Raw genomic sequence first — 15,166 nt, 5'->3', positions numbered from 1 at the left:
TATATATATATATATATATATATATATATATATATATATATATATATATATATATATATATATATATATATGCATTTAAATGAGGATTTTTTTTCACTTACTTTATCTGCACACCATACTCCACATTGTTAAGGGGAAAAATGTTTTTATTGAGAAAAATATTATATATTAACAATACAAAACTGAAAGATCATAATTGGATAAGTCTCCACCCCCCCTGAGTTAATACTTGGTGGAAGCACCTTTGCCAGCAATTACAGCTGTGAGTCTTTTGGAATAGGTCTCTACCAACATTGCACAACTAGATCTGGCAATAATTGACCATTCTTCTTTACAAAACTGTTTAAGCTCTGTCAAGTTCCTTGGGGAAATGCCACAAATTTTTGATTGGATTTAGGTCGCGGATCTGACTGGGCCACTCAAGGACATTTACCTTTTTGTTCCTTAGCCACTCCAGTGTAGCTTTGGCTGTGTGCTTTGGGTCGTTGTCATGCTGAAAGGTGAACTTCTGTCCCAGTTTCAACTTTCTTGCAGAGGGCAACAGGTTTTCCTCAAGACTTTTCTGTATTTTGTTCCATTCATTTTCCCTTCTATCCTGACAAGTGCCCCAGTCCCTGCCGATGAGAAACATCCCCATAACATGATGCTGCCACCACCATGCTTCACAGTAGGGATGGTGTTCTTTGGGTGAAGCGCTGTGTTGGGTTTGCGCTAAACATAACGCTTTGCATTTAGGCCGAAAAGTAGCATTTTAGTTTCGTCAGACCACAAAACTTTTTTCCACATGGCTACAGAATCTCCTGAGTGCTTTTTTGCATACTTCAGACGGGATTCAAGTTGGGCTTTCTTGAGTAAGATACAGGCCAGATTTGTGGAGTGCTTGGGGTATTGTTGTCGCATGCACACTTTGACCAGTCTTGGCCATAAAAGTCTGTAGCTCTTGCCATTAGCCTCTTGGTAGCCTCTCTAATCAGTCTCCTTATTGCTCAGTCATCCAGTTTGGAGGGACAGCCTGATCTAGGCAGGGTCTTGGTGGTGCCATACACCTTCCACTTCTTGATAATCGTCTTGATCATGCTACAAGGGATATTCAAGGCCTTTGATATTTTTTTTATATCCATCCCCTGATCTGTGCCTTTCAACAACTTTGTCCTGGAGTTCTTTTGAAAGTTCCTTGGTGCTCATGGTTGAGTCTTTGCTTTGAAATGCACTACCCAGCAGAGGGAACCTACAGGAACTGCTGAATTTATACTGAAATATAATGAATTTATACTGCAACATTGGAGTGGCTCAAGAACAAAAAGGTGAATGTCCTGCAGTGAACCAGTCAAAGTCCTGATCTCAATCCCATTGAGAATCTGTGGCACTATTACTTTTCTTCAATGATGAACACAATGAAAGAAAATTGTGTAGAATATTAGATAAAAACAGGTTCTACCCCCCACTTAAAAGCAGCATAATGACTCCCATAGGCTTTGCTGAAAATTGTCTATTTCTGCAGTGCTGAACTATCTCCTAATTAAGCAAATGCACTTTGGATTCATGCCTCCTCTTCAAGCTATTTAAAAAATAAAAAAAAATAAATACTGACTGAATCTGTAACCCTGCAAACATACCCTACCCTCCTTGAAATGTACATGTTTCAATTGTAATTCTATATTATATTAGAATACAAAATATTGTAGCGGCGGTGTATCTGGTCAACAGCCTACATAGCACCCAACCAGCACGGTCCAGCCCAGCAGAGCCCAGCCTGTGTGCAGCCTGTGTTACGCCTCTGACCCCTTATTATAATTAGGACATTTTTCAAAACCCTCACACAGAGATCTGTCACATCCAGGCCCAGGGAAATGTGCTGTTCTGTGGGGATTTTAACTCTAGGATAGGGCGACAGCCTGACTTTACTAACACACAAGGAAACAATAATATATTCGGACAGCCCCCTCTGTAGCACACCCAAAATATATCAATCAGAAATAGCCATGACAGTGTGGTGAACAAGAATGGGAGAAAACTACTGCATCTCTGTCACTGTCTAAGTCTGTACATCATTATCAGCAGGATCAGAGAAGACTTTTTATGAAGATATACCCACAGCTCAGATCTTGGTAACAGTGTGGTGGACTATGCCATGAATGACCTAGACCCCTCCTTTATTAATGCATTCGCTGTCAGATCTCAAACCCTCCTGTCAGACCACAGCCAAATCACTGTGCTTATAAAAAGAACAAAGCAGCCTAACAGCACACAGACACAGCTCTGTAAGCTGTACAACCTTACAAACTCCTACACATGGGCTCCAAACAGCACATAGAATAAATGTAATAAAAAAAAAAATAGGGAAAAATAGCATTGGAGCTTAAATGTACTTGAAAGATTAAATATCATTTAAGAGGAAGGCAGTCGATGTTACAGCACATTCATTCTTAATTCACTGAATTGATTACTGAGTCATTAATGACTAACACTCTGCACTCTTTCTTTATACATGTGGCAATTAGTTATCCCATTTAGCCTGACCACAATCTCATGAGGTTTTAACCCTAGCCTTGCCAAAGTAAAACAAAAAACCCATATTTCCATGTATTATGCGATGGAGGACAGCTCACTTTGTCACATACTGATTTTCAACCATTTTTATTACAAAGAGCCACTTCATTTTTTTACAAAGGAGAAAAACACTTGTTACAGTAAAAAAAAAAAAAAAGCTGGTGATTAACCCTTTGCAGTCCATTTATTCAGCGCATGTCAGGCGCGTCAGTTCCAATTTATTTTCACACACGCTGTTTGTTATACATGCGCTGTTTAAAATTATTTTTTTCAGATTAAAACAGGTTTAAAAGGAATTGAATCATAAAAGGACACTCAGTACTGTATCTCCAGCCAAGCCCCACCCCTTGTTCGCTGTATTTTTCACATACCTCTTTATAGACGTGCATACTGATAAATTATCTCCTGATCACTTGTTTTATCACCAAACTCCTCAATAATGTGATCCAAGTCATTATTTTATTACTGTAACATAAAATTAAAAGCTCTGTAAATATCTGTGATATTCTTTGAGCACTGGATGCAGAAGCAGCTGTTTCCTTTGTTATGTCCATGTTATCTCTGTAGTGCATGGGGCTATGAGATACGCCCCTTTTTTGTTTTCATTCGGCTCCTATCGTTCTTATTTGGCCATTGAAAGGTTTTCTCTGCTTTTTCCTGAGAAAAAAAAAAGACGACGACTAGAGACCTGTGCTTTATGACTTTGTGATGATGGTGGACAGGGTCCGACGTCAGACTGGAAAGGGAAAATTGTAATGTCGGACCTGGTCCGACATAGGACCACAAAGGATTAAGACAGTTTAGGTAAGTTTCTTAGTTCTCTTTTTTTACCTTTTATACTTAAAATAATACTTTTAAATGATAAGGAGACTGAACATGCAATTTGTATCTACTTACTCTTTAGGATGTAATGGTTTTCTCAGGATAACTACTTTCTCAAGATAACTACTTAATCTAGTGTAACTCCTTATGTAGGGACTGTTTAGGACCAAGGGGATCCTCCACAGTTGCTGCTTCTGGGACATTTCCCTCTGCAGGCTCTGCATCCACCACAGGGTGTAGAATTTGAGTCTCTGGATTCACGGACGCTAGGGATTCCCCATCAGGATCAGTTGTCTCATCCAATTCACTATTTCATGAAATAGGCTGGTGATCTTTGGTTTCCATCTGCCTCTCAGGGACTGTTGAGGCAGGAGTAAGGCACCTTGGGGCATTTATCTCCCCACTCCTTTGATCTGTTCCTTCCATGTCAGTGGTATTTGGTTTGGTAAAACTGAGAGGTACTGGATAGAAGTCTTCCGCCGACTCATCTTCAGCTTCTTGAGTCTTCATCATCGAGGTCTTTCTCCCTATCTCAGCTTCTTCAGGGGGTTTCAATCTAGCATTCCCAACTTTCTTTTTAGAACATGTCTGAGCTGGAATAACTGGAGTTTTCTGTATAGTCACTGTGGTTTGGGTTCCAGGCATGCAAACCAGATGACCAATAGGCTGAAGATGGTTTCTATGAAGTGTCTTCACCGGACCTGTCCCCCTATCTGGCCAAAGTCGATACACTGGTAAATTTGGTAAACTCGCAACCACAGTCTATGGTTCAGGGTTCCATCTGTCAAGCAGCTTGTGTTTACCCAGCATTCCTAGATTCCTCAGCACCACTGTCTCCTGTTGGTGTTCTGTTCCTTTACATGCTGGTCATATCGCCTCTTGTTACCCAAGTGATTTTTATGTGCTGAGTTAGTGGAGATATGGGGAGAATCCCGTGGCGTCATTCTTTGTGCAGTTATAAGTATGGACTAGATCATTTACATATTGACAACAATTGGCTTTCTGAGAAGAATCTAATGTTCCCAACATATTTTCAAATGTATGGCTTAAACGTTCAGGCTGGGGATCTCCTTGAGGATGGAAGGGAGTTGTGTGAGACTGACGAATTTATATCAGCCTCAAGAGCTCTTTAATTAGATGACTTTCAAAATTACAGCCCTGTCAGAGTGAATCCTAGCCAGAAGACCATAGTAGATGAAGTATTTATCCCACAAGACTTTGGCGACCGTCTGATCTTTCTGGTCTCATGGGAAACGCCTGTGCATACCATATATATTGGTTGGTTACCACCCTTTCGGTCTGAATCGGTAATCAATGCACACCAGATCCAATGGTCCTTTACGTGTGATCTGCATCATTGGTGATGACAGTTTTGAAGGGTTTTCCATTGAATACACTGTCCACAGGTTTTGATGTATTGTTCGACTTTAGACGCTACAGGTGGCCAGTAGAACTAAGCTTTTATGATCTCAGTGGTCTGATCTACACCCATGTGACCAGTTTCATCTTGCAACTATCGCAACACATCCATCTGGAACACTTGTGGGAGCACTAACTGCCATCTTTCACCCACGGTGGCTCTTGGTGACTCTGTGTAGGAGTTCATCTTTCAAACGCAATTTGTCCCACTCTCAAAAGCAATTTAATACTAGGGATCCTAGATTTGACAGAATCAGCTGGGAGGTTAAACTTTAACACAAACCAGACGTCTTTTACCCCTGGGTCTGACTTCTGTGCATTCAAGATGTAATCTTTGCTCAGGATTGGCTTACACTTGTGTTAAGTTGACATATGCATTGGGAATAGCCTCTGGAGATACTCCTAGTTGGTCAATAGCTCTATCTCTTCAATGGGATGAAGTACCATCCCTTCTTGCTTGCAAAACAGCTTTCACTCCCACTTCAGATGTCTCAGTCCAGGTGTCATTGGTCTTGGAGGAGTGAGGAAGTCTAGACAAAGCATCAGGGTTATTGTCTGTGCAGACGGTGAACTTTGCACCATACAATTAGTCATGATATTTATCAACAACAGCCCATTTAAGAGCAAGGAATTCCAGTTGGTGGACAGGATAATGCTTCTCAGAGTTGGTTAGCTTTCGGCTCGCAAATGCCACAGGATGGCATCCTCCTGGGTGCTCTTGATACAAAACTGCACCTAATCCATCGAGGCTGGCATCCACATGCAAAGTTCATTGCTTGGTGCTGTCGCTGAAGGCCAACATAGGTGCATGGGTCAAACAAAGGGTTCAGACACTTTGTAGTACTTCCTGTTTGATGTTTTACTTACAGCTGTCTTAGCCTGTTGTACAGGTGGATAACATTTTGTAAGGTCAGCAAGGGGCTTCACTATGGCTAAATAGTTTTCCACAATCTCTGGTAATAGCCACAGAAACCAAGGAAAGATCTCAAAGTCTTCAAATCAGTAGGCCGTTCCCAGGTAATGACAGCTACAACCTTCTCTGGGTCTGTTGCTATTCCCTGAGGTGATACAATGTGTCCCACATACTTCACTGATGGCTGACAAAATTGGAATTTGTCAAGGGAAAGCTTTAGACCACAAGCTTCCAGCCGATGCAAGACTTTCAGAAGAAGAGTCTCATGCTCTTCTAAAGTCTTCCCAAGTATAATTAAGTCATCAAGATAAACTAAACTAATACTTCAAGTAGGTTCATGCCTTCAACAGCTTTCTCCATAAGCCGTTGAAATGTAGCTGGAGCTCCAGTTATTCCTTGTGGCATGCGTTCAAATTGATAGAACCCTATGGGAAGATGAATGCAATCCTTTCTTTGTCCTCTTCCCCCATTGGTAACTGGTAGTACTCACTACGCAAGTCATTGACAACCACTTGCTTCCTGTCACTGTTTAAGGCATCATCTATGCGTGGTAATGTGTACTGATCAAAGATTGTCCATTTGTAAAGAGTCTGATAGTCAATACACGTTCTTACAGAACTGTTTTTCTTCCATACAACTACTATGGGAGAGACATAAGGGCTTTGTGACTCTGTGATGATTACAGCAGATAGCAGCTCCTGCAGATGTCTCCAGACATCTTCAATATCTGCTAGTGCCAGGCATCGGGACCTCTCACAAAATGGATGGGGGTCATTTGGGCGAATATGGTGCTCCACTCCTTTAGCAAGTCCCACATCCCATTCATGTAGTGACAACACATTGGCACGCTCAGCCATTCGCCACCTCAAATGATTCTTCCATTCTTTAGGAATCGGTGAATCTCCAAATTTTAACAATTTGGTGTCTATTTCTGGTGTTTTTCTTTCTGGCTTATTAGCAATGGTAACAGTGTCGGTCTTACAGATACAAGCCAACACTTTCCCCACTGAAATGTCATTGTAAGGGCTCCCGTATGCTCTTCAATGGGTCTCTTGACTGGTTTCCCTGTGTCTGTCTAGATTGAATAAACTTCCTTCTGTAATTTCTCTGGTTCATGGCAACATGCTGAAATGTGGGTATCTTCACCACAGTGATAACAGAAGTTTCTGTATCTCTGAGAGAAACCTTTGCAACTCTTTTGGATGTAAAAGGCTTCTGTACTTGGTGTCGCTTCTCATTTGTCAACACTGGAACCAAATGTAGTGCTGCTACTTTTTCCTGCAGCTCATTCAATTGGGTCTTTAATTCTGTATTCTCATTGACTTTCTCAACTGCCATGCAACAGGTATCTTCTTGTGTCTGGAGATATATTGATACTGCTTGTCTTTACAGGTACATTTAGGGCTTGATGAGCTACTTCCTGCTCTTCTTCCTCTCATATTTAATTTAACATCTGAAGAAAGGTAGGGGGATCGTCCCTTCTTTCTCTCAAACTTACGTGCAGAATCATTATCTCTGCTTTAGGAGCACCTCGTATGAGCTGATCCAGCCTCACACGATTAACTCTACTGGGCTCAATGCCTCCTTTCTGCTGTATTTGTTTCAATAACTTTTCCATTCTCCGAAGAAAGTCTGAAAGTTTCTCTCCTTGCAGGCGAGTAGTTCTAAACCTACAGAACAGGTCTTCAACACTTTTGTGGGATCCAAAAGTAGTCTCTAAAGTTTTCAGGTAGTCTGTGGGAGTGGCTTCAGGATTATGATCTTTCATTGCCTGTATAATATCTAATGCAGCTCCCTTCAAACTCTCTCCAGTTCTACTTCTCTTTTCTTTATTTGAACAATTACACTTCTGGACCATTTGAGTGGCTTTCACCATGCAATTATCAAACTCCACATCCCCAGTGGGTTTGACTCCTGAGAAAACTCTTAGCCTCTTGTAGGAGCTTGCTTCTGTACACAGTTTCAGTGTTTTCTGTAACACTTCTCCCAAGCGCTTTCACTGTGTGCATTACTTCTTCAATCTTAGATGCTTCAGTCCCTTCTGGTATGCCGGAGACCAGTAGGGCTTTGGCAGGGTCTATCTCTTCACCTCTACACCAATCAAGCAATCTAGTCTGGCCCAATTTATCAATTGGAAATGCCATATCTAATAAACTTTTGCCTATGCAAACAGAATAGTTCAGAATGATAGCTGAAGACAGGTATTGTACCTATTCAATCCCCTAATAGAAAGGCAGATTTATCCCAGAGATACCTCCAAAATATATGTAACAACCTGTGACAAAGTGGTTAATAGTGTGCAGGTGCAGGGAATCAAAGAAGAGCTAGGCAATTGTAATTCAGGTGAAAAAAGGTTTATTTATTTTATTTCCTTATGTCCAATGCCTGACAGCAAAACCAACAGCAAATAATAATGCTGGTAAGTAATACAGCGGTGTGTATTACTTACATTTATAATCCCTGGGCTGGTCCCGAAATAATTGTCCCATTATTGAATTCCCACATTAAACACAAAACACATCCACAAGTCTGTTTAGTGCATGAATTAGTGATTGTGGTACAATACAGTTTTGAGTGATACAAGTGAAGTGCTGTCCTAAGTTTGTGCTGGCCTCTGGCGACAGCTCCAGAACGTGTTAGCTGTCTAGTGATTACAAGCAACAATAGACAGAACAAAACAAACACCACTTATTAATAACCAAACGAGGAAATAGATTACGATTCTCTGTCCCCTTTATATGCTGTCACACATGACCCCTTGGTAAACAAATGCAGTTGCCTACATTATTTCCCTTCCAGGTCAATATGTTCTTACAAAAGAGTCTCACCTTTTTCCAGACTGACCGACTTCCCGACTTGGGGAAAGAACTGTCAAGCCAGCCCGTTCAAAAAAACTCTGTCCTTGTTTAGTGCCCTCACATGTTGGTAGGGAGATTTACAACCAAAGTTCATTGTATTTCTGTAACATGCCCCTCTCAACCTTATACAGTAATTACAAAGTACAATTGAATTAACAGTTTCTTATCTAATCTACCACAGGCTGAGAGTCCTGAGTTCTTTTTTTTCAAAGGGGAGAAGAAATCTTCTGGCCATGTCTTCTGTTTGTAATAGAATATTGCTCTAAATCTAAAATGTGCGATGCCTCGAACTAATAGTTGTGGGGTAACTGAATACAAATCACAACGCTAAGAAAATGTACAATTATATATCAATGACCTGTCTTCAGCAACAAAATAGTGCATTCAAATGCAGGGTTAAGGATTTAGGATTTTTTTTTTTTTTTTTACTGAGCTGTTTTTTTTTTTTTTAAACAAAATAAATACACACACAAACTATAATAACATGGAACAATGTACTTTAAATGCTAATAAAAGTAATACACTTAGATTAAATATCAATACTAAGAATGCGGTACCAGTATGGCTATGTTTTAGGCACTGACCAGTGGTATTTATTGAGAGGAATGGTAGTTCCTCAAACAAGTTATAAAAACTACCAAGAGTCTTTATACAGCTCCAAGAGTTTTGCTGTTTTTACCATGTTGCAGCGACAAAACTAAATCACGTAGAATTACCATCTGTGCCAGTACCAAAAGTCTGAAACTTTCTTACATCAAATGTGAAAAATAAACGTAAATACCTCTTATACACAATGAGATATAAGTCATCAAACTAAAGTAAATTTGTTATTCTCCTTCCTCTTCTGTTTGCTTTTTTAAGTGTGTGTAGCGACTGTTCAAACTAGAAAAACTAAATAACTGGACATCTACCAATCATGTGATTCCACATGTTGGTCAATGTCAAAATAAACCAGGGATCGCAAGCAGTTTGATGTCCACATCATTTATATTAAACAATGTATTTATGTTTTAAAACAGCACATATCGCAGAAAAAAAACAAAAAAAACTTACTGTGGTTTGAACTTGCAACATGACATGGGGGCTCTCAGTATCCTGTTTATCTTTCCTTTCGATGTTTTTTTTTTATTTGACGGTCACTCTGAGAGCTATCTAATAATGTCAGCAATGCTGTTGTTATTAACTTTTAATTTTATTCAGTTCCTTTAGAAAAAAAAAAAAAAACTTGCTAACTATTATGAAAAAATGATCTGTGAGAAAAGATGTGGTTTCTCTTTCATAGTCATTACAAATGGCAGGAAAGTTACAGTGATGAAAGAAAACAAAAAAACAAGCTGGATATAGTTTGCTTTTACAGAAATCAAGACGATTTTTTAAATTTTATACCGAGGTAATACTTTTTTGTGAGAGAAAAAAAAACAAAAAGAAACTGTGTCACCTCAACTATCTTGCACAAGCCATCTTCCCCTCTCCATCCACGCCCCCAGCAACCAAATACATCTCCCAATTCACTGGTACAGTATTCTTTTGACCTCCCAACTCCCATCTAATAGGACTGTCAGTAACTGTACTGCATTCATAATAAGCCCGCTCCATTCCAAGAAAACACACAGGGAATTTGGACTTAATACTTCCCTCACATCCATGCCTCCATGTTACATATTGTACAATGTTACCAACATGATTCCAAACTGTTTGATGTGTCACTTGCTGTTTAAAGCATAATGTGGTGTATAAATCATGACTTATTGACAGATTTCAAAGCTACAGATGTTTTATCTAAATCGACAGCGTGTGAAAAAGGGAACAGCCACCCATCAATCTCCTTAACTGTTAGCCATCATTGAAAAACAAGTTCCCCTTTGCGGCTACACAACATGTAATCCAAAAATAAATGGACAGATAAGCAGGAGCATTGCTGGTTTATTGATCCCCCTTGAAGAATGCATAACAGATCTCTTTGAAGGGTGTCAGATATAGTTATATTAGAACAAATATGTTTTTTTTAGGGTCCTCAATCAACAAATTGCATACTTCTGGGCTGATCGTGTTGTTTGTCTATTTGTCACACAATATATTGAACATGATAACTACCTTGATTTTGCACTAGTCTTCACCAAACGTTTACCATACATTCATGACTTTTTGGATTGTAATTGGATTGCAATCCTCTCATTTTTAAAAAATAAAATATTTGTAACCTTTCAGGTATTGTGCGATCATTACATCATTATGAGGATCCTTTACGTGTCTGTGCACTGGTTTTCTTTTTAATAAAAAAATGACAATTTATTGCTCACAAAAGTAGGGCACAGTGCTGGTAAACCTTATGAGAACGCACCTCAATGCTGACCTAAACACTTCCTGTCATTCAGTCCTCTGCCTTGTCTAATCAACTCCAAGAGACTAACAGTTATGCTAAACTATGTAGTGGTTTTGCGATGTGGTCTAGTCCCCACCAAATGTATTTCACTTGTACCAGCTTCAATTAGACTGCTGTACCACCCACTCCCATTTTATTTTTCTGTGAACAAATTTTGTTTGCAATATTAATTTTGCCTCTGCTGTCTGAAGATTCCTAACCCGTGGTTTGTGAATAAATCCCTGAGGTTAACATGTTAACCTGCTTTACTACTATACATCCAAGACAGCTCCATGCCTCAGTCCTCACAACCTCCTAGTTACAATGTGCCCATGTACGTGAGGCATGGAGCTGTAAGTGAGATGTTGCCCGCAGGAAATAATCTGTTTGTGATATGACAAGCGTAGCACCTTCCTCTCAGAACACTGCCAGACGCCCCCCCCCCCCCCTCCCCCTCCCCCGTAGTCCCCGTTCACAATCACTGATCCCGAACTGTTTCCTCAATTTCTTCGTATGAAATGAGGCCATATGAGGAGGCTGTAAAAAGCATAATTTACTTTTAGGAGAGAAAAATGTACAGTGTATTTCCTGGAGAAGTCAATTTGTACAGTTAATGGACAGACCAGTTGATAGAAGAGAATAGGCCTGTCTACTCCCAGTGATAAACTAATTGCAGTTAACACAGGTCCTGAACATCTTTATACAGGGGCAATAAGTACTGCCCTTCTCAACATTTAATCTTAGTGATGTCATTATTCTTGAGGCAATAGGAGTAAATCTGGATGCAGTCAAAATCTCACCTCCTTTAAAACAGTTTAACATAGTAAAATCATAAGAAAGTGTAGTAAAGCATTGGCAAACATTGAAAGCCCAGAGGGGTGCGGTAAATCACCCTGAAGAAAAATATAGCAACAAATGGTTAACTATGGTAAATGAATAATAAAAGCATTAGAAAAAAGCGTTAGAACACAGCTACACACACCTCTTGTTATATTGCCCCTTGCCATACTGCAGATTCGGATATATCACGGTCCTGGAGTTGGTTTCAAATTTTTACTGTGTAACTGCGTATGCCTTAGCTGCAATATACATATGCACTTAGAATTACTGTTCATTTTATTTCGTACTGCACATCACAAACCAATAGACAAAACAATTAAGTACAGCATTAATATTATATGGTTATCATATACACATGTATTGCACAATAACACAAAGCAAATTAAACATCTACTTGCTGAAGCGGTTTTTATTTTAGCTAATGAGGTGTTAACGTGTGGCAGCAGTGCACTAGCAAAAATCACAAGGTAGTGATGTCAATTCCCTAGCAATAAGCCTCTATTTTGGGAATAGATTATTTCAGTGCAGCGGGTTTGTGCATTTGAGAAAGGAGAGGAAGACTCATGAATTGAAATGGAGACTTAAGTTGATGAGAAGCAATTACCCTCCACTGAATGAAATAAAATGGTTTAAGGCTTTTTTATACAAAAAAATTGAAAAAGCAGGTTGCGTAGCATATTTATACTGGACACTGACACTCTCCATAAAACGAAGGAGTGGTTGTACAGTATTAGCCTATTTGTTTTTCTACGGGTCTCTTGCCATATCGCGGCCCTTAATATATAGCAGATTTATATTGGACCCCGACACCCGTGATATATTGAGTGGGTGGTTTACCATGGTTTGGTTTATCAAAACATATTACATCTATGTTGGTTTGTGGTGTTCTGGGGTTAGGTGTGTGTTGCCTTGAGACTTCTGTGTTACATGGTGGTGTTCACTGATGTACAGATATTATTAAACGTGTACAAACATGGAACTATATGGTTAAGGAACCTCCTACTGTTTTTCAGGAACATCTGTTTCTTGTGTCAGTTTAGAATAACCTTGAATAAAAGGTTACCAGTCTGCAAAAATGACCCCCAGGGGTTAAAGGGAAGGTGGGAAATAGCTTGTGGAAGATGTAATTGAATTAGACTTCCTGTCATTGACCAGGTTAGTAGGTTTTTGCAATTGGAATTGTAAAGACACCACAGGTCAAATATATATTAGCGGGGTGTATTTAAAACAGTATTAAAAACAGAATATGTAACTCAGTTATTATCCATGCTTTTTATATTGGTGTTATTATTATGATAAGTTAACCACATAGGTATGTGGCCAACTTCTTCCAGTAGTGTAGCTAGCTGGTTCAATATCTTGTCAACTGGGTATCCCTTGAATTGCAACATACAGTATGCAGAAAACCATTAACAGTAAGCACAATTCCAATCACATGTATGTTATAATGGATCAGGTTCCCAGACTCTCTGCAATGCATTGTAACAGTCAAGAGACATGTTACAAAACAAACTGAAAGGGGAAAATGAAAATTAAATAACAATGCTTGTTTTATGAACGTGCATGCATAAATAAAAAAGAGGATTAATTAATTTACAGATATTTTTGAATTAGGACATAAGAACATAAGAACATAAGAAAGTTTACAAATGAGAGGAGGCCATTCGGCCCATCTTGCTCGTTTGGTTGTTAGTAGCTTATTGATCCCAGAATCTTATCAAGCAGCTTCTTGAAGGATCCTAGGGTGTCAGCTTCAACAACATTACTGGGGAGTTGATTCCAGACCCTCACAATTCTCTGTGTAAAAAAGTGCCTCCTATTTTCTGTTCTGATCATTTGTCACGACAAACTTTAATTAAATGGTATAAATCTGAATAGATTACTATTATATATATAATACAACACACAACCTGAATGTGTTTGTAAATAGACATTATTTTGTGTAAAGATTGCATCTTTAATTACATATATATGTGCTCTTTTAAAATATGACTTATATTGGGAGGCTTGCCGTGATTCTAGAGGTGAAGCTACAGCATCTCCTTATTATCTAATTCGTCGGATAGTTTAAATTCATTGCCTACCTTTTCTAAAGGTCTGGTGTTTCTTTCTCCTCCTCCACCCTGCTGCCTTTGCAGCTGTGTGGGGGTTGATGGGTCCCAACTGGGATGACCTAGCCTGGGCCACAATATTATAATATATCACAACATCTAATAAATGTTATTATTTGTAATCCTTGTCTAAGCTGTTGCCTTGTTCATTGAATGCACCATAAATTGATTACTGTACCTGTCAAGTAGCTATTTTTAAGCATGGGTTATTTTGATCAAAGTGGGCTTTGTATTCATTTGAAATTAATTCACCCAATCCTGTATGTTTTTTCATAAATTACCACAACAAAGATGTGTATAAGTTAGCCTACATGGTGCCCAGTGGAATATTAGCAATGAGGTCAAAAGTGTATTTGTGAACATTGGATTGCATCCTGCTGGTAATCTATGTCCAAATGATGCACTTCTTTAACTGTTCTGACAAAGACATTCAGCTAGCAACAGCCAGGTGAGTTTCACTGAGGCTTTAATAAATTAGGGAGATGGGATCAATGGGAGAAGAAAGCCCCCATGATCCAACACCAGAATCTCAACCCAGGCTTATAAGAAAAGGCAGTTCAAAACCTGACACAGCAATACACAAAATATAAAACATGCTTTTTTAAAATAAATCACTGCCCAGAATTATGAAAAGTCCTTTACTCTTTTTAAATAACATTTTTGTAAATCTTGATTTAGTGGAGTGTTTCAACTTTAATATAACTTATTTAAAAAACAAATATAGGAGATGGAAGTCTCTAGTTAAAAAAAAAAAAGCACTTCTTTATTTCATCACTAAAGTCTAAGGTTAACCATAAACATTTGTTGTAGAAAACAATGAGGTATTAACTACGTAGCTTTTTAATGCATGAAGAAAATAATATGCTTTCACTTGGTCTTTTTTTATTTGTATTCTTTTTTTTTTTTTTTTTTTTATCAATGGAAATGACCACCTGTCTGGAAAGATGTTTATTAACAAAGTTTATACAAATCTCTACAAGGCAAAAGTGAATAAGGCTCCTTTTATCTGCAAGTTACTTGCAGATAAAAGCAGTTGCAAATAGTTATCCAACAAATACATTGCAGCAGAGATGTTCAGAGACTAGGATGTGTCAGAAACAGAAGACATGATAATGATGATCCTGGTTACCATAAATCATCCTTTTGAGTCATCAAAATAGTTTATATCGTATTTCCCCAAATACGATATATATGGTCATAACAATAGCAAGCATAAAAACACTCGTGCGGCAAAGTAATGTATTCAACAGCACACACGCACTAATTCATACATTGTGTTTAATGTTGTTGA

Source organism: Polyodon spathula, chromosome 11, assembly GCF_017654505.1.
Source record: "Polyodon spathula isolate WHYD16114869_AA chromosome 11, ASM1765450v1, whole genome shotgun sequence".
Taxonomy (NCBI): domain Eukaryota; kingdom Metazoa; phylum Chordata; class Actinopteri; order Acipenseriformes; family Polyodontidae; genus Polyodon; species Polyodon spathula.
This window is presented reverse-complemented; position numbering follows the sequence as displayed.